At 41.7% G+C, this 17486-nt stretch overlaps 1 protein-coding gene across 1 annotated transcript in view; it reads left to right on the top strand.

Moving 5' to 3' along the window:
- Positions 1 to 1840: 1840 nt before the first annotated feature.
- Positions 1841 to 17486, top strand: part of RBPJ (recombination signal binding protein for immunoglobulin kappa J region) — a 150942-nt gene continuing 135296 nt past the window's right edge. Inside the window, exon 1 of the mRNA XM_051619990.1 lies at positions 1841 to 1860. The gene's annotated coding sequence lies outside the window, so the exon portion shown is untranslated. The remainder of the gene's footprint in view (positions 1861 to 17486) is intronic.

Below are 17486 nucleotides of genomic sequence, written 5' to 3'. Positions count from 1 at the left end.
CCAGAACTGGATGGCTCAGGCACTGTTTAGGAATGTATTTACTCTGGATGAAGAGAAACTGCCGTGGATATTAACCAGAAGCATTTGCTCTCTGGTGTATTATATGTGACTTCTGGGGTTCCAGTGATTGTAGCAGGCCAGCTCTAGATCCAGATCTCCTACCATCTACAGATAAGAGGAAAGTTCATACAAGAACTCTAACTTGTGCCATAACTGGTTGAACAACACCATTAGGATTCCTCTGAAACCTGGAAAGCAGGTAATCTTAGTAACAGAATCTTCACAGCCCACTTGTAGCTTCCTCCAAAATGAGCTCCGTTCCCCAGTCCTTCTTGTAGTCGTCCTATGAGTGGCTAACACAGGCTTGCTGGATGTCCCATATAACAAAGAATTTCTCATAGTTTAGTCCCAAATCCCACGTCCCACCTTAACTTGTGAGGTATTCTCCCTGCGTTTTCTGAGTGGTTTTAATATGGGTTGTATGATTTTGTGGCCTCTGCTGTCTGCTTCCTGTCTACCTGCCTCTGGATCAAAGCATCAGTGCCAGCAGTACCACTAGCTGAAGAAGGCTGCAAGGAGCTGTGAGGTCTAAAGGGAGGCATTTGCATATGTGAAGTCTGGCAATGTAACTAATAGGTCTCAGAATTCCTCCTAGTTGTTTTCTAATGATAAGCTTTCAGTTCATAGCAAAACTCTTGTCATTATTCCCTATTGTCCCTATTGACATTTTGTCCCATAGCTACCATTCCAGCTACTCTTTTGCACTGACATTGCCTCCCGAGTTGTTTCATCAGAACATTTTATTGATATACAGCTATTTTTGTGTCAAACAATTATGTTACATTTGCCCTGGAACAGGTCTTTGAGGAATGCCACCAGTAAAATCTCTCCAGGCCAATAACTTCCCATTTGTCATTTCTGCTTTAGCTGCTTCCATACTTGGTTTACAATTCTTGCAGCTACTAATTGTTTCACATGTGACACTGTTCAAAATGCTTTGCTGAAGTCCAGTTGGAATATATCCCCTACATTTTTGTCACATTGTCAAGCTGGTTACCTGATTAAGTAGCAAGATGACATGTTCTTTGACATGTTCTACTTGGGGAATTTTCGTTTGTGTCCCTGCTTTTCATTCCTTCATAGATTGCCAGAATTCTTGTGTGCTCTTCCAGTAGGAGTAACAGTTAGGTAGATGTTTTCCAAAAGAGGTCCCAGAATTACCTGAACATCCTCATACTCTTTCTTTCTGGATGTACCAGATGATCCTTGCCATCCCTTCCAACCTTATATTCTATGGTTCTGTGATAATGCATATGAAATGGAAGATTGGGTCTGTTAGAACTACCTTCAGAAGTACTTAGGAGTAGTACCCTTAGAACTCCTCTCACATCATGAGAGTGACTTGCCCCTCCAGCCCAGGCAGAAAGGAGAGATGTTTGGTGCTGTTGGTTCCTTTCAAATGATCAGAAGTTTATATTCATCCCATCTCTCTGTCATTGATTGTTGGCTCATAAGAACCAGGCTCAGCTAATAGAAAAATGATGCTGTAAACAGAGAACTAGAGCACAAGGCTGGCTTTATTTAGTCAGAAAAACATCAGTCATCAAACTTGCAGAGGGGCAGTTATCAGGCCTTATTGACAAAATGTGATTAAGTGAATTGTCACATCTGCATTCATTAGTGAAATTATTCAGGGGGGTGCAAACATATTTACACCTGGTTCTGGTTTCCACAGGTCATTGAGTGCATATCACTTAGAAAGGCTCCTGGCAAGGCAGGCATGGCATAAGGACTGCTTTGAAGATAAGAAGTTTCCTCTTGCTTCAATCCTTTGAAATTACAGAAGAGATACAGATAAAGGTAAAAATACAGTATTTCAATTGTGCCAATGGTTTTAGGAGATTGATAATGATGGCACTTTGTGATTCATTTGTGAACTGTCACATTCTTTGGGATAAGATCTGTATGCTCTGTTGGATCCTTGAAATTCTAAAGGTGACTTACTTTATCCAATTTCATACCCTGTTTACAGTCAGTCACTTTGCACCACCCTTTTCCAGGAATCTTCCTATGATGGTGTGTTCTAGCTAAAGTTCTGATCAGCTCTAAGTCTTAGAAGAGTGAAAAATACTTTGTTCCTGTTATTTTCTGTCTTCCAAGACAAAATAAATTCACGTGTTGCTCTCAGTGGAGATTATCAGCAATCTTGAAGACCAGGTTCTAATTCTAGCCCTAAATCTATGGAAGATTTCTCATCTTCTAGATTATTTTTCCCACCAACATTTGCAGGCAGACGGCTCCAATACTAGAAGTGTCCACGTTAGGTGTTCTGCTGGTAGTAAAGAAATGCTTAATCACAAACACAGTTTCAGATTACCTTGCTTAGAAACTTGGCTGTTGGGGCAAATATCTACAACAGGTATGAGGCTCCTTACCACTTGATTTTTTCAGGATTGAGCAATTTTGTCTCCTTTGCAGGTTTTGAGATAAACCAAGGGAAATACTGCAGTTCCTTCTTATGTTAGAGGCCTTCTTCTCTCAGGGTCTATCTATCTTGAAATAGATCCCAAACAGGGTTTTCAGATCCCAAGTTGCTGAAGATATCTTCTGCTCTTTCCAGGACTGTGGTCTGGGTGAATAGCCTGCTTTGTGTATGAACCAGCTTATGAAATGTTACCTGTACTGCATGCAAACAGACGAAAACAGAAGTAGTACCCTCTGTTGTCTTGTTTTAGTTAATGTGTTGACTAGCCTGTTCCCATTAAACTTGTCTCTCTCAGAAGCATGGTAGAGGAGAGCCCTTAAACTATATGCATATTCTAAGTGTGTATTCTTTAAGGTCAGCTTCATATGAGTGTTTCTGAGTTGCATGACAGCTGTTAGGCTGAAAATCTTCCTCATAATACTAATGGATTTACCATCTTGTTTCATAGTAAAAAACACCAGAGCAATACATGAACAAATGAAGGACCACATCCACTTGCATTTGTAGAGGCTGGGCATCTGGGGAATCACTATATTTAGTACAATATTTGCTGTTGTAGAAAGTGGCAGGGAGTTTTTTTTAAGGGGAATTATGCTTAGGAAAGGACCCAAGACATTTCTGGGGCAGGAACACATGCCATTGACCGGATTTATCTGTCCTGCCAAGAGGTTCCATTCAGCCTGCATTCTTTTTAGGGAGCGTCACGGTTAAGTCTCAGGCTTTATCTGAGTAGCAGCCTGTCCAATGGACACACTCATGACATGTCCAGAGTGCAAAGAAAAGCTAGAGAGCTGTATTTGCTTTTCCCACCATGGATGAGGGAGTGGTAACCAGAAGTTACTGCCTAGTAAGAGTAGGGATGGAATGGGCTTTTGAAGAGGTGTTTGAGCTGCCAGGACAGGTAAGGAGCTATTTCTGGCAAACTGACCAGCCACGCTCCTTTTGAAGTCTCACTAGTAGGAGGGGATTGGCAGCTGGAAGGCAGCCATGCAGTGGGGCATGAGTGAAAATCACACCTCTCTCTATCCACCAATGCAAGAGCCATAGGCATATTTGTACAAACTCCTTTTACTCAACAGCAGAAGAACTAGGGCAGCTCAGCCCAGTCCAGGACAAGAAGAGAACCATTCCTTCAACACACCTCAATCAGTCCAAACAGTCTATTGATCTTCAGCCCAGGCAGTATTCCTGTTTCTCTAGAGAAGGGCTACTACCATTTGGAAACCCTCTACGCAAGCTCTTTCCAAATAGTCCTTGCTCGTTTCCCTTGGGCTGGAAGTCATTTTAGATTTGCCAGCCGGGACTTGGCCCCTGGGCTGATTCCAGCACCAGAGCCTAGTTTTATGTCAGTGAGCCAGCTGATCCTGTGGGATGTTACACTGTGCCCTGACGCAGGTAGTGCTTGGAAAGGTGCTGCTGGGCTGCTGCAAGAAGGTGGAAAGTGACAGTATCAAAGCTGAGTGGTGGCAGAGCAGAGATTCCTATCTCCTTCTGATGTTTATTTCCTGGTGAGTGAGTGGCATGTTTAAGAATATTCTTAATGTTTGTGGTGGTAGCAAGAAGTGATATACTGGTTGCTTTGCCTATTCCTTTTGTTCTGAATTTTAGACTATCTGTGACTAAAGATATCGTTACCCCTGCACACCAGAAGAACCTGCAAAACAGAGACTAATCAACTGGATAATTGCCCACCCCTAAGTGTCTGAATGTAAAATGAAACTTCTGCTTTAGTATTTTCTGTGCTGCTTATTTTCCAGGGAAAGCAATTTGCCTTTTGGTATAAAATACATGGTTCAATCTCTAGGGAACCCTGTTTGTATTCTTGTTGTGCATTTTTATTTAGAAAAAAACCCCCCAAAACAACAAACACAAACCAAGCAGTAGCCTGCATGATCACAGGTGAAGAATGCAGATTTTTGTTCCCAGGAAAAAGGTAAAAAAAAATTACATTCAATTCTGTTATGTAACCAAGAAAATTAATTATTTTAGAGAAGAATAGTGCTAATTTTTCCTCCTCAAAGGTATTGTCTATAGTTAATGTAATTAATTACAGAATTATTCACAACCAGAGACAAGAATGTTTGATTCACCTTGTTTTAAACACACACACACAAAAGTCCTCAATCTGTTGGGTGCCATGGAAATAGCAACTGAAGATTGTTTCTGAACACTGATTGAGGGCAGAGATTGAGGAATTACGGGATAAGGAAGATTCTCACATATGTTGATGGCTACAGGAAAAGAAAGACTGCATGTTGTAATCGTCGCTTTCAGTCTATATTCAAAGCTCTTGCCAAACATTTGCTTTTGCCAGTTTCTGGATTATTTATCAGCTCAGGTTGACATAATAAGCTTTTGTCCATGATGTAAGTCAGATGTCTACATCTGGTGTTGTATAGGGAACAGAGCGGGTTTTCCCAGACTAACAAGCCAGAACTTGGTCTGTCAAAGGTTCTGCCATGAGGGACTAGAGAATTAATGAAATCTAACCCTTTTCTCTGGAGGCTGCTTTTGGGAGCTATGCTACTCCATGGCTGGTAAAATTGGCCAGCGTCCTTTCAGCATCTTGCTTTAGCAGGGTCACTGCTTTCTCAGCTACCTGTTGTGGCTCCTTTTCCAGCACCTTCCGCCTGACCGCCTAGTCTCAGTGAGTTCCCCCAGCATGGCAGGGCTGAAGCTTTTGCTCTGGGGGTGGCTGCTTGAGGAGATAAGTGCCATGCATCCTCATAGGAGGGAGGAAGCCTGAGCTGTCAGGAGTTACGTTTCTTTGGGCAAGTCTTCATGTGTGGGAAGTTGTGCATGAATTCACAAACCAGGTACAGTTGGCACCTGTTTCCTCAGGTGCAAATTCTGGCCCCTCTTACATCATTCAGCATTTTGAAAAATTGAAATACTCTTTAAGAATTACTGAGGAAGCCAGACATGCTTAGATACAGGCCTCCCAAAGCACCTGCCCTTGAGGAAGCCAGCTTACACTGCAAGCAGTTCTGGGCATCTTTCACTGTGCATGTCCTGGTGACACCTCAGCCCTCAGCTGTTTGCTTCCCCAGCTGTCTACTGCAAGTGTGCCAGGTGGTTGCATGCCTGCAGGGAATCTCTCAGCAGGCTCAGGATGCTCCAAAAACTTGAGGAGGTAGTCCTCAAGGCCTGTCTTCAGTGGACTTTTCTTGCAGACAATTCTGGGCTTGGACAATGTTTCTTCTACCCCAGTCCCTGGGTAACTGGGGTGCTAGCTATTACATGCTGTGTCTGAGCAATCTCTTGGCCATTTTTGTGATCTCTTTAGGGATATCAGCTAAAATGCTGGATCCCAGCTTGTGCTGCAGCCACGAGGCTGCGCAAGCATCTTCTCCAAGATATTGTCATCCGTTGTTTTTTCCATAACAGAGCCTTGGACTCTAGTGATTTCAGAAACATAGTACCATATCCTCAAGACAAATAACTCAGCTCAAAATATACTCATGGAAGGAGTCTAAGCAAATCTTTTGTGATGATCTTCAGAGCAGTGCATGTGTGTTATGAACTCTCATGTACAGCACACCACTTGGTATACCAGAAGGTCTAGATTTACTGCCCTGTTCTTCCTTGCCTGCTATAGGAATGATATATTTTAAAGTAGTCATAATTGTTTCTCAGGTTTGTCACCTGGCTGCTACTTCTCTCTAGGCACATCTGATCAGACCTGCAACCAGCATGGGAGTAGTGGAGCAGAGGGATGTTACAGTATGAATGCAGATGCTGCTCTAAAATAACGTGGATGAGAGTGATGTATGTGCTCAAAGTGAGACATCCGACAAGTCTTCCCCCTTGGGGTAGGGTAAAAGGCCACTTCAAGTCAACCCAAACTTCATATTTTCACTCCAGACTCTAGCCTGTCCCCTGAAGGAACAGCTGCACTTCAGAGGGAAGGATGCACTGCATATAGTGATGGAAAATATAACTTCAACAGGCCTTTAGGAAATAGGACTTGCAATTTAGTGAATATATATTAAAAAAACCCTAAGAAGACATGCTGATCTTGTGATGACCTTACTGAGGTGCAATGCCATACATATATGGCTGCTTTGTGACAAGGGTTCTGCAGGCTGCTATTTTATAGTATTAAATTTCCTTAGACCACTTCAGAACAAAAGAAGGCATTTATTTAATTTTTCATGGTGAACAAGCTAGTGTTACTGAACAGGCTGTCCTAGTATTTTCTTTGAAAATAATGCATTTTCAGAAGGAAATAAATCATTACCCTATTTCTGCCACGATAAACAATCTTAGGCTCCATTTCAGCAAAACACTTATGTGCTTACTGAAATGCTGCTGCCAATGGTATTTACACATCTGTTCAAAGCTGGAAGTGAGAACTTCTGAATTGGACTGAATCTAGGCCTCGGTGGTAAAGCTTCAAATAGCGGTGTAAATGCAGTCTTCCCATTGACCGGGAGATGGGGCAAGCGAGCCTCTTATGGTCAAGATTTTCCTGAGGGCAAGGTTAAAATGTAGCCCTCGTTGGCTCTTCGGTCAACAGTTCAGTTTGAAGGTTCTCCACCTTTGTACTGTAAGGCTGAATTACGTACTTTGACGCAACTGGACTATTTTCTTTACAAACATGTGTCGTAAACAATTGTTCTGTTCCTTGAAATCCTGAGATTTTAAATGGTGTTCCTTTCTTTACACAGGGATGGAAACAAATCTTTTGAAGGTTTTGTTGTGCGAAGATATGGGAATGAATGTTCCCTCCCCAAAACTAGCCAATAGTTAGGTGTTTACAACATGAGGATGCACAGGATCCAAGTTTGAGTCCCTGGTAGTTTTCCAAGTGCCTGTAGAGTGTACCAACGACAAGATTACTTTATCTGCCTTTGGGTCATCTTCTCCAATTCTCTCCTACAAAAGCTGTTGTCGCTTTAATACATTTTTCAGGGCCCAGACTTGTACAGACTACATGAGTGGCCACAGTTTCTTTCTGCTCACACTTCTGGCTTCTTGTTCATGCTTCATATGAGGTACTTACCCAAAGAGTAAGAGACCCTCAAAATAAGTCATTCTTTAAACACTGCCTACAAATACTGCCTCTAAATACTGTTACAAGGATATATCTATCCTATTTTATTTTAGAGTGGGGCAAACTTCCTGAGATAGCTGGGTGGAGGGGTGAAGAAACCTTTAATCTATATTAAATTGGATAGCACAGACAAATGCAACATGTTAATACAAAATAAAACAGCTTGGCTAAAGATGTTTTTAAAAAACAACAACAAAGCAACAAAAAACAACAAACCAACAAAACACAAACTAAAAATACAACACAACTCTTTCTCCTCAAACTTTAAAAAACTGAAACGGGGGGGTTGGGCTAGATGATCTTTTGAGGTCCCTTCCAACCCCTATGATTCTATGATTCTATGAAACAGGGAATAGATGTGAGCCTGCCTCTCAGATGTGTAGGGAAAACATCGGCTGCTGGGCTTTGACTAGTTTAGCATGGGGGTCTGTGTGCCACCATCTGTCATTATCCGTTTGTGATATCCAAAACTTTTTTCAGGGTGGGAGGGAGCACTGAGGAATTCTTGGCTAGATTAGCATGGCTTTGTGCTCTTGCTTGAAGCCATTATGTGGTTAAAACTGAGATGGGTAACACTGAATAGGAGGGGGACAAGGTTTAAGCTAGTGTAAACTGAGAACAACTCCTTTGCAGACAGTGAAATAACCAGACTCTACATAGAAACTGGTAAGAGTCTGGTTCACCTTCTCCTACAGTACGTTTCACAGAATCTGAGCATTCCATATTTTGGAGAAGCAATTTGTATTACCTTTACCTCATGTCACTCAAAGGTTGCTTCAGCTTCTCCCTCTTCCTCAGCCTTGTGTTGCCATCAGACTTCATCTGTAGCACTGCCTCCTCGATGCTGTGCAGCCTGTCTCAGAGCAGGCTTCTTGCAGCCAGATTTCTACAGCCTGCTTCAGGCTGCTTTCTTTACTTTCCATTCAGTCTATTGACAGTCCTACAGCAAAAATTCCTCTGGATCCTGTCGTAGCTACCTTTACCTTTGAATGTTTTCATTGGCTCAATATGTTCTGAATAAAATTTAAATTCCATAGTGTGTTTTCAGTCAGCATTTTAATTTTGTTCATAGTGTGTGTCTTGACCATCCAGAATCCTCTGATTTCACCCCTCTCCTCATGGTCTTCCTCTATTTTTCCTTCCCTGTTCCTGAAGAGGTGTTCTCCTAATAAGCCAAGCAGTGTTACTAACACTCCCCCCCCGCTACTTCCATGCTCCATTCTTGATCTTCCCTCAAGAGCGAGTGATTTTTCTCTTACTTTTTTGCTTTTTGGCTGGAAAGAACTGCTTTATAAGAATGGTACTGCTCCTGGGGTAGGTACAAAGCATGGCTCAGACTGCACAGGCTCCTCAGGTACGTGGGTTGTGACACAAATGCAGTCTGAGGCAGCTGGAAACACCTACAGCATGCAGTCGTTTATAGTAAGCCAACTGTTCAGTGACATGCTGGCCTCTGAGGAAAGCTATGTGTGCTATTAGCCAGAGGTATCTCAGGAGGATTGAGTCTGTCTGCTGTTTGGCTCCTCATAGGCAGCAGATGTTCCACAAGAAGGTGAAACATGCAATAAATGACTGTATTTACTTGAAGTAAATCAGAGCTCAAGAAAGGCAGTGGTCCAGCCAAGTATGTTTACTGCTGTGGGAATGCTTTTTGTGCTGATGCAGCATTTTCCACCCAAAATCTCTGAACGTTTTGAAAGTGTTAACAAAGATAGGCTAATGCTAGTGGTTGCAGATGTATTTGAGCCAGCATTTTACTGCCTGTTTTGGATACTGCCATCCATGTAGCCTGCACTGAGTTTGGTACTGCTATGGCTACTTGCCTGAGTGTTTCCTTAGTTGCACAGATGATTTCTTCATGTGGTGCTGAGCTCAAGCTGACACAGCGACCTTGGTAACAGAACCTGAGCAGGTCACTGCAGGGCTAGCTCAGGTAGGTGCACGTTAGTTGTGGTCACTTTAGTGTAAAGATACATTTGTCCTATTTTTAAGAGGGGGGAAAAATATAAAAAAATCTAAGACCTGGTCTGAAGACAAAAGACCAATCACAAAGATACATCTCTCTTTTCTACTGTTTCTTCTGAGGGAGGGAGATGGAAAAAGTGAAATATTAAGTAGATTATCACTAGTGGAAATAGATTCAGGTTAGGTGATGCCATGTCTACCTGGTGGATGAATGTTCAGCTAATGACTAATACAGGGAATGTCCAGTGACCCAGAATGGAAAAAATTAATCACTTCATATGTGAGCGTATTTTCCTCATGGACCACAAGATACCTCTTCAGATGCTTATTTTGAGATCCAGAAGGCCACTTGTTAGTCTTCAGTGGCATACAGAAGAGGATTATCTTTAGCCAAAAGCAGGGTGTTGATGAAGGGATTTCATATTGTTTTTCTAGTAAAGAATGTGCTGCCAAATTGGTTCTGGGTGTGTGCCAGAGGTTAGGTGATGAGTTAGGAGCCAGCAGAACTGTACTGCCCTGAGCAGTTTCCTGCAGAGCTCTGGAGACTGGTAACTGCAGGATGATTTGGGGATGGCTTTTCTTCTCTGATGTATCCCTAGATAATTCTGGTAGATGGCTTCTCTGCAGTGGTTTGGTGGTCCTCTACGCACTTTCCCACAACATGCAAAATGGGGCAATCTCTGAAAATTCTTGGGATGGATCAGTGAGCTCATGTCCTTTCAACTTACCTACTTTTGAACTGAGAAACTTTCCTTGTTCCCTTCTCCTCCTTTTGCTCAGCTCACTTCTGGTGGTTTTCCACAGATACTTCCCCCAAATGACCTTGCTAGAACCAAAGTCAAACAAAAGGCTGTACCCACTTTCTGCTCTGCGTCCCTTAATTACGAAATGCTTTCAGTCTGTGGAGAGGGGGTTTTCCTCTCTTTTGTTCTTTCTGCTCTCTGGCTGCCCACAGTGACAGGCATATCTGTTTGATTTGAGGCAAGCCTTACATGTGCTGTGCCTGGCTACTTCTGCTAATAATTTGTTCTCTGGAGCCTGTTGCTGCACAGTATAAATAAATTTCTCTGTTTAGTACTTTCTCATTTTGTTCCCCCGCTGCTGGCAGTGAGTCGACCCACCCTGTTTTGTTTGTCAGATTTGTCTTTCTTTGCCCTTCTCATGAGACACAATCACAAGATTAAATTAACAAAGATGCATTATTGGTGCATACTTTTTTTGATTGTCTTGTGTTGCGCTAAATGTTCTGCAAAAAAACAAGGAATTCAAATGCAGCTGACATCCTGGAACAAAATTCAGTTTGCTCCTGGGACAGAGAATAAGACTTTATCCTGCTTCAAAAAGTCTAATGGTGTGTGCTGAATAGATGTAGCCTCCACATAAAAAGCGTTTTTCAGCCATCCTGCCATGTAAACTCAGTCTTTTTATAAACAGTCTGAATTTGGCCCATTCCACGCGTGTATGCTGCTAGAATGACCAGCATGTTTAGCTCATCAGACCGAGCTTTGCAGTGGTGAATGTAGGTACTGGAAGTTCTCCAGTTGTGGTAGTATGCATGCCCCTGCAACCTCTAGCTCAGAGCAGGGTAAATATTTAGAGTGGCTGAACCCAATTTAGGCTCTGTGCTGTTTTAACTAAATTGTTCCTGCCTAATTTAAAGCTGGCTTAGGCATTTCTCCACCACACCAGAATCACTACATGTACCCCTAACTGGGTATGATGAAGGCCACAGTCACATTTTTCATGGTTCCAAACCTGATGCTTGGAGCCCTTGAGGTTGTTTTTACTGTGTGAATGTGACTGCATGTGCATTTTAATGCAGGGAAAAACAGACTGTGACAGACAATGAAGTCAGGAGAGTGGTCACATTTGCCTACTTTTTTGGAAATCTTCATCATTCCCATCTGTCTTCTTTGTGATGAATAAAAGGAATCTGTCAATCTAGACAACATCCTTTCTGTATATTTTTAATATTTTTATAGCTTAAATGGGCTTCAAATACTATAAATCCAGTGGATTTTGCTTTTTCTTCCACTGATTTCTTCTAGGCAAAGAAGGACATCTCCCTGCACAGGGTAAAAAAAGGCAATGAGAAACTTGCCTTTCACAATTTGCATTTTACAAACCAGATCTTGAAAAAAAGTTACTTGAAGGAGGGGAAATTTGTCACCTTAACATTGCAAATTATGTGAAACCAGAATGTCCTCCCACCATGCATATGTTTGTGGTAGGTAGGCAGGGGAGATGCAGAGAAGAGGTGATGGTATAAAAATACCTTGTAAAAACAAATGTTTGGCTAGGGGAGAGAGTTTGTCACTTCACCCAGACTATAGGGGGGAAACCAGACAGACAGGGGGTGGATTGGGGGAGAGGGGTGGGGGAACAACTTAGGTCACTTCAGCAAGGTAAATAATTTCACAGTGTCTCAGAAATAGCAGCCAAATAATGAGTGTGAGATCAGATATTAAACAAGTAGGTGACCTAGAAAGTTAAGCGGAAAGAGTAAAAGCTAATTAAACAAAACAAAGACTGTAAGGAACAATTAAATGTGTGACAAATACCAAGCAAAAGGGCAACAGGTAAAACCAACAGGTAAGGTGCATGGACTTGCTGGTAGCCATTCTTCCTGTGTTTTCATGAACTGAGGAGTATGATTTTTCTCATTTATCCTTATAATAACTTGGACATGCCAAGCAGACTACTGACCAGGGGCTCTGCACGGTGACATGACTGTGAAATGCAGCTTTGTAACGTACTGCTAGCATGTTGCTCTCTGCACAGGATGTTTTCCTCCACGTGCCACATGGAAGTTTGTAAACACCACAAAATCCAGTACTGTCCCAATGTGAGCAGGCACCAGTGTGACCACCGACAAGGGCAGCCAGGGCAGAAAATGACAGTTTGCCTTGTCATGCTCAGGAGCAGTCCATATGCCATGCTAGGAGCCTGACATTTCCACATCTTGGGAGCTGCCGGGGTCAGGAGGGATGACACTTGGTGTCTTTGCACAGTTCGGGTTAGCAGTAGCAGCTGTCTGCACTGGGAGAGCAATCTTCTTCCTATGTGTGATATTTATAATTTTTATTTGGTTTAAATTTACTTTCTTCAGTGCTCAAGAAGGTGCCCAGCCCAAGGAAGAGTGGGTGAGTGTGTGAGAAAAAGAGAGAGACAGAGGAGGTGGGAGAAGAGAGTGGGCTAGTGAGATGCCCTTTACGTCTGGTGATCTGTTATCCAGACATATATTGCCCTGTTTTATGGACAACTTCAGATGCCTCTTTCCTTTCTGCTTCTCCTCATTTCCTGTTGCTTTAATCTCTGGAAATTTGAAAGTGGATTGAATGGATGTTTCCATAAAGAGAAGGTGCTTTGCTAAATCAGACAAAACCTGCCTTCCTGCTTGCTCTTGCATTTTTCTAAGAAATATGTAATTCCCCTGCCTTGGTGATGACTTTGTTGATAGGTCATTCTCCCTCCCCCGTGATATGGGACCTGCAGGGTATTTCAGCTGAGAAGGGGCAAGCAAGGCTTTGGTGCTGTGCACAGCAGAGCTGCACCTCTTGCAAGGGCTTTTGGCAACACACCTGGCTGGTGGGGCTTCGGAGAGGGATGGGACTGTTGTTAGCACAGGCCAGGTTTCCAGGGTGGCAATATGATAAAGTTTGTTGGTGTCCAAACTGCAATCAAGGATGCAAGAAGATTCAGTTCTCTTCTTCTTTGAACTAAAGCATGTTGCTGAGGTCTGTTGCACAGGGTGGGACTTTCCATGAGTAGGTGTTAAGACAAATTTGGCTATATCTGGCTACTTTGTGTGTTGGTGTGCAGTCATTTCATACTTGCATTCCACAGAAAAGCAATGGGTATTTTCCCCCTTCAACAAATTTCAAAGAAAATATATTAACAAAACATTAGAGAAATTTTGCATGCTCCAGTCAGCAAACTGAAACCTAGAATACTTTCTGAGACCCTATCTGTGCAGCTGCGTTGTTGCTTTGTCCTCCAGAGCTGACTTAGGGTAGCTGTGGGGATTAGAAGTCTGAGTTCTCTGACTTACATGCATGTAATATTAATGAAATATTTTGGTGGAAATCTAGCTTTTACATTTCAGATTTGTTTCGTTGCACCAGTTGGTGGATTGAAACTGCCATCACAGCAGCTGCCTGAATATCATGTAACACAAAGTGTCTTGATGCCTTGTCATATTTCAGTGTTTGCTCACAGCACGAACAGTCCCAAGCATTGTGTTGGGGTTTTTTATGAAGGTCCAGAGTTGGTGAAATAGAGAAGATCTTTTTTCCTCCACTTTCTCACAAACCCACAAGTTCTCATGCCTTTCCAGTATTCCTTCCTTCCACTGATCTAATGACTCACTGTGTGAGTGCTTAGGGGCACTTGCACCATTATAAGAAATGCAACACAGAAAGCTTATGCAGGTGCTTCTGCCTTAAGGTCTTATTGAATATGCTGAGGTCTTACTGAATATACCAAGTATATAATAACAACTGAAGAGTGGATGTTATAATAGTGAAAGCCAAGAGATGTACAATTAGCCAAGTTGTTTTTGTTTTGTTTTGGTTTGTTTTCTGGAAATGTTAAAACTAAAACCTAAAACTCATCCTGGAAATTCAGTACTTATGACAAAACTCTTAGGGTAGTTTCTTATGCACAGTATTCCATGCACAATTTCTGATAAAAAGGTGAAAAAGAGAGAGTTCATTGCAGAGTGTTCAATAACCTGGTAGATGGGTGATCTTTGAGATGTACAAGACCAAGTTCTAAGGTCTCTGGAGCAGTTAGAAAATACCGGAATATTAATTCAACTCCCCAGTATTGTGGATAAGTGTCTTAACTGTTGGGCTTTTGCAGAGGGTGCACATGTCTGATTTCTGTGATTTCTTTGTGTGAAAACTCTTAGGATCTTTCTTCAGTTTTTAAATTCTTCCTTTTAAATTTTTTTCTCTATTTTGAAAGTTGTTTTTTTTTTAAACCTGGAATTAAAAGTGTGTGTTTTTGCAAAATGGAAACATCATTATCCAGCCAGCTAGAATAGTAAATTTGTAGGTGTCTTGTGTATGTGAAGCAAAGAAGAAGAAAACATGTTGTTTCATTGGCTCTGTGTGAGAGGAAAGTCTGGGCCTCATTTGCAAATCAAATGTAAATATATTTTTGCTGGCTTTGGCTTGTGAAAGATTGAGATTTGACTTACTCTCATTTTTCCTTGCAAGCTGTTAAGGATTCAGACGAACTTAATAAAAATCTACCTTTGACAGATGACAGCAGGATTCTTGAATTATTTCTATCTCAAGGCTGCTGCCCCTTCTTCACAAACAGTGAGTGGCAATAGCATTTTAAAGGAAGGATGTCAGAGAGCAGCTTGGTTTTCTCACTTGTCATCATTACTTTTTTCTCTCCTGGCCGAAGCACCAGAAGCAGGTTAAGGATGACACAAACTAGCAACAAATCACTGGATGGAGGACAGAGCATGTGACAGTGCCCTGGCTATGGTGCAAACATTTGAGCTATGTTTCGAAAACCTGGGTTTGTGTTCACCAGAGTTCACGAGTGAAAAATAAAAGTCTTTGACGATAACAATCAACAAGCTCAATCTCATTAGTGTTTACCCTTCAGAGAAGAGGCTGGAGCAGATCCCATCAAGCTGTGATTTGGTTCAGTGCACTAGGGAAGGTTCCTAGAAGCATTCCCCCAGCTTCTTCACACTGTGAACTGAAGGGAAAAAAACAACATTTGGCAATTTGTTGTCAATATTTGTATAACTCCTGATGCCACTAAAACTGCATATGCAGGCTTTAAACTAACAAAAACAAAGCCATGGCCAAGCTGGAGAGCTGGATTTGTTTCCATACACAATTAGGTTTATTTGTTTAGGTCTCATTTTATTTGCTTTCAGATGACTCAGATAGGAGTATTGCAAACCTTTCAAAGTGAAGTAGTGTTCTGTGTATTTTGGGCATTGGGCTTAGCCAAATGTGGAAAGAATTGGCTGCTCAATACTGTTTTCCTATCCAGAGGTTTTTCAAACTTTTGAGAGGAACTGAAGGAATGTCCCTTCGATGCCAGGCTTCCCCCAGTCCCCCTCTCACAGCGTCTCTCCGTATTATTGTTAAAGAGCACAGGAATTTTAAAACACTCCTCCATTGTGCAACTGTTAGCAACTGCTCTTATTAATTGCTTTACCATTATGCCACATGCTTAAATTCTTGCTGGTGTCATCCATAACTTGCTGCTGTGAGTGCCTTTTAACCTGTTCCAATAAGAATATATGGATGGTACTGCTCTCACTGCTCAGAATCTCCCATCCTGCTAGACCAGCTCTGGGTTTTCTAAAAACAGTTTCCTGCATATATGAAGAGCTATTTACGTTTTGGCAAGTAGCCAAGTTTTCTGCTGGGACTTAGTCACTAAGGGCAGATTATTTTCCAATGGACATGCTGGCACGCTACCAGTGTTAAGAGAACTGTCTCGAGTCTCAGTACTATGGTGGGTTTTTTTATTATTATTTTTTCTGCTTTATCCCCCATGCCCAACCCCTAAAACCAAAAGAAAATAAAAATGCGGGTTTTTTTTGGTTCTTCTTCTGTCTTAAATGAGTAGGAGGCCATGGCTCTTAACTGATGCTTTAGGCCCCACTGTGTTTTCAGGGGATTTTTTTGTTGTCTTTGTTTTGTTCTGATCGTTTTACTTCTGAAAATGCCTCCTCCAGTGGTGTGTCAGAAAATGTAGACAGTATGAATAAATCCGCATTTATTCCTATTTCTATGAAACATAAAGGTTAAAGGATTTCCTGCACTCTCCAGAAGTATGCATCTGATTTATGGCCTTCCTTAATGCTCTTCCCACTCACACTCATAAAAGAAATATAGCAACAAAAGCTAATAGCCAAACTACTTTAAAGCTTGCCCTGATAAAATCAAACTGGAACTTTATTCAGTTTTAAATGTCAATTCTAAATTTTGGAATGTTTTTTTAATCAAGAACAATAAACGTGGAAAGTGTCTCTGTGGAACGGAGCCGTAGCTCAGCAGGCTGCTGGCCTGGTGCTGCACACACTTCAGTGGCAGATGGAGTCTGCACATCACATTGGCCTCCCTGTGCAATTGCTTGCTCTGCGAGACTGCTTGACCCTGGGAGGGACTGAACAATACTTAAAATATGTGATTTGTTGCTTTATTTTGCTTTTAAAAGGATAGGAACCTGAAACATACCTATGACAAATAACCAAACAGGAGGGATTTAAATCTTCCAGTACAGTAAAGAAGAGAGGAATAATATGAATTTCCAAGCCTGTGTTAAAAAGTAGAAGAAATAATAAGGTGGGTACATAGATCGGATGGTGCCTGAAGATCTGTTCCATGCCTACAATGCTTTGTTTCCCTCCCTTTAGCTGTGGAGAACTGAGACTGTTGAAATGGATGAAACTGAAACCAATTTAGTGGCCTTACTTAACATGGTATTTATTGCTTTGTAACACCTTCAGGGCGTTTTGACCTTGTGCTCGCAAAATCCTCAGCTACTCTCACAGTCCAGTACGCAGGCTGCAGCTCTCCTGTCCTCTCTCTGAATGCACCACTTTACTAATCCAAGACTGAATGAGACTGTAAACTTCACTGGGGGTTGAGAGGAGACCGGACCTGTCAGAGATCCTGTTCTATGGGCTATATAAATACATAAAATATATAAAATATAAATACATATTAGATTATTCAAGTGTGTTGTTAATGCAGGACACTGAATTAATTTGGCTTCTGTTGAATAATAAACATAAAATTAAATTTTATACACTGAAAATGTGGAAACACTCCAGATGCATATGCTTCAACCACATAGAAAAAGTAAAGATAGGTTGCTTCATTATAGCTCCCTTGTCACATAAGATACTTCCTACGTGAAACTAATTTTTACCATGTGTGGGCTCCCTTAGTTGCCATGTACAGCTTGGTAGTAAATTGAAAATATTTTTTGGAA

This window comes from Apus apus, chromosome 4 (assembly GCF_020740795.1).
Source record: "Apus apus isolate bApuApu2 chromosome 4, bApuApu2.pri.cur, whole genome shotgun sequence".
Taxonomy (NCBI): domain Eukaryota; kingdom Metazoa; phylum Chordata; class Aves; order Apodiformes; family Apodidae; genus Apus; species Apus apus.
This window is presented reverse-complemented; position numbering and strand designations above follow the sequence as displayed.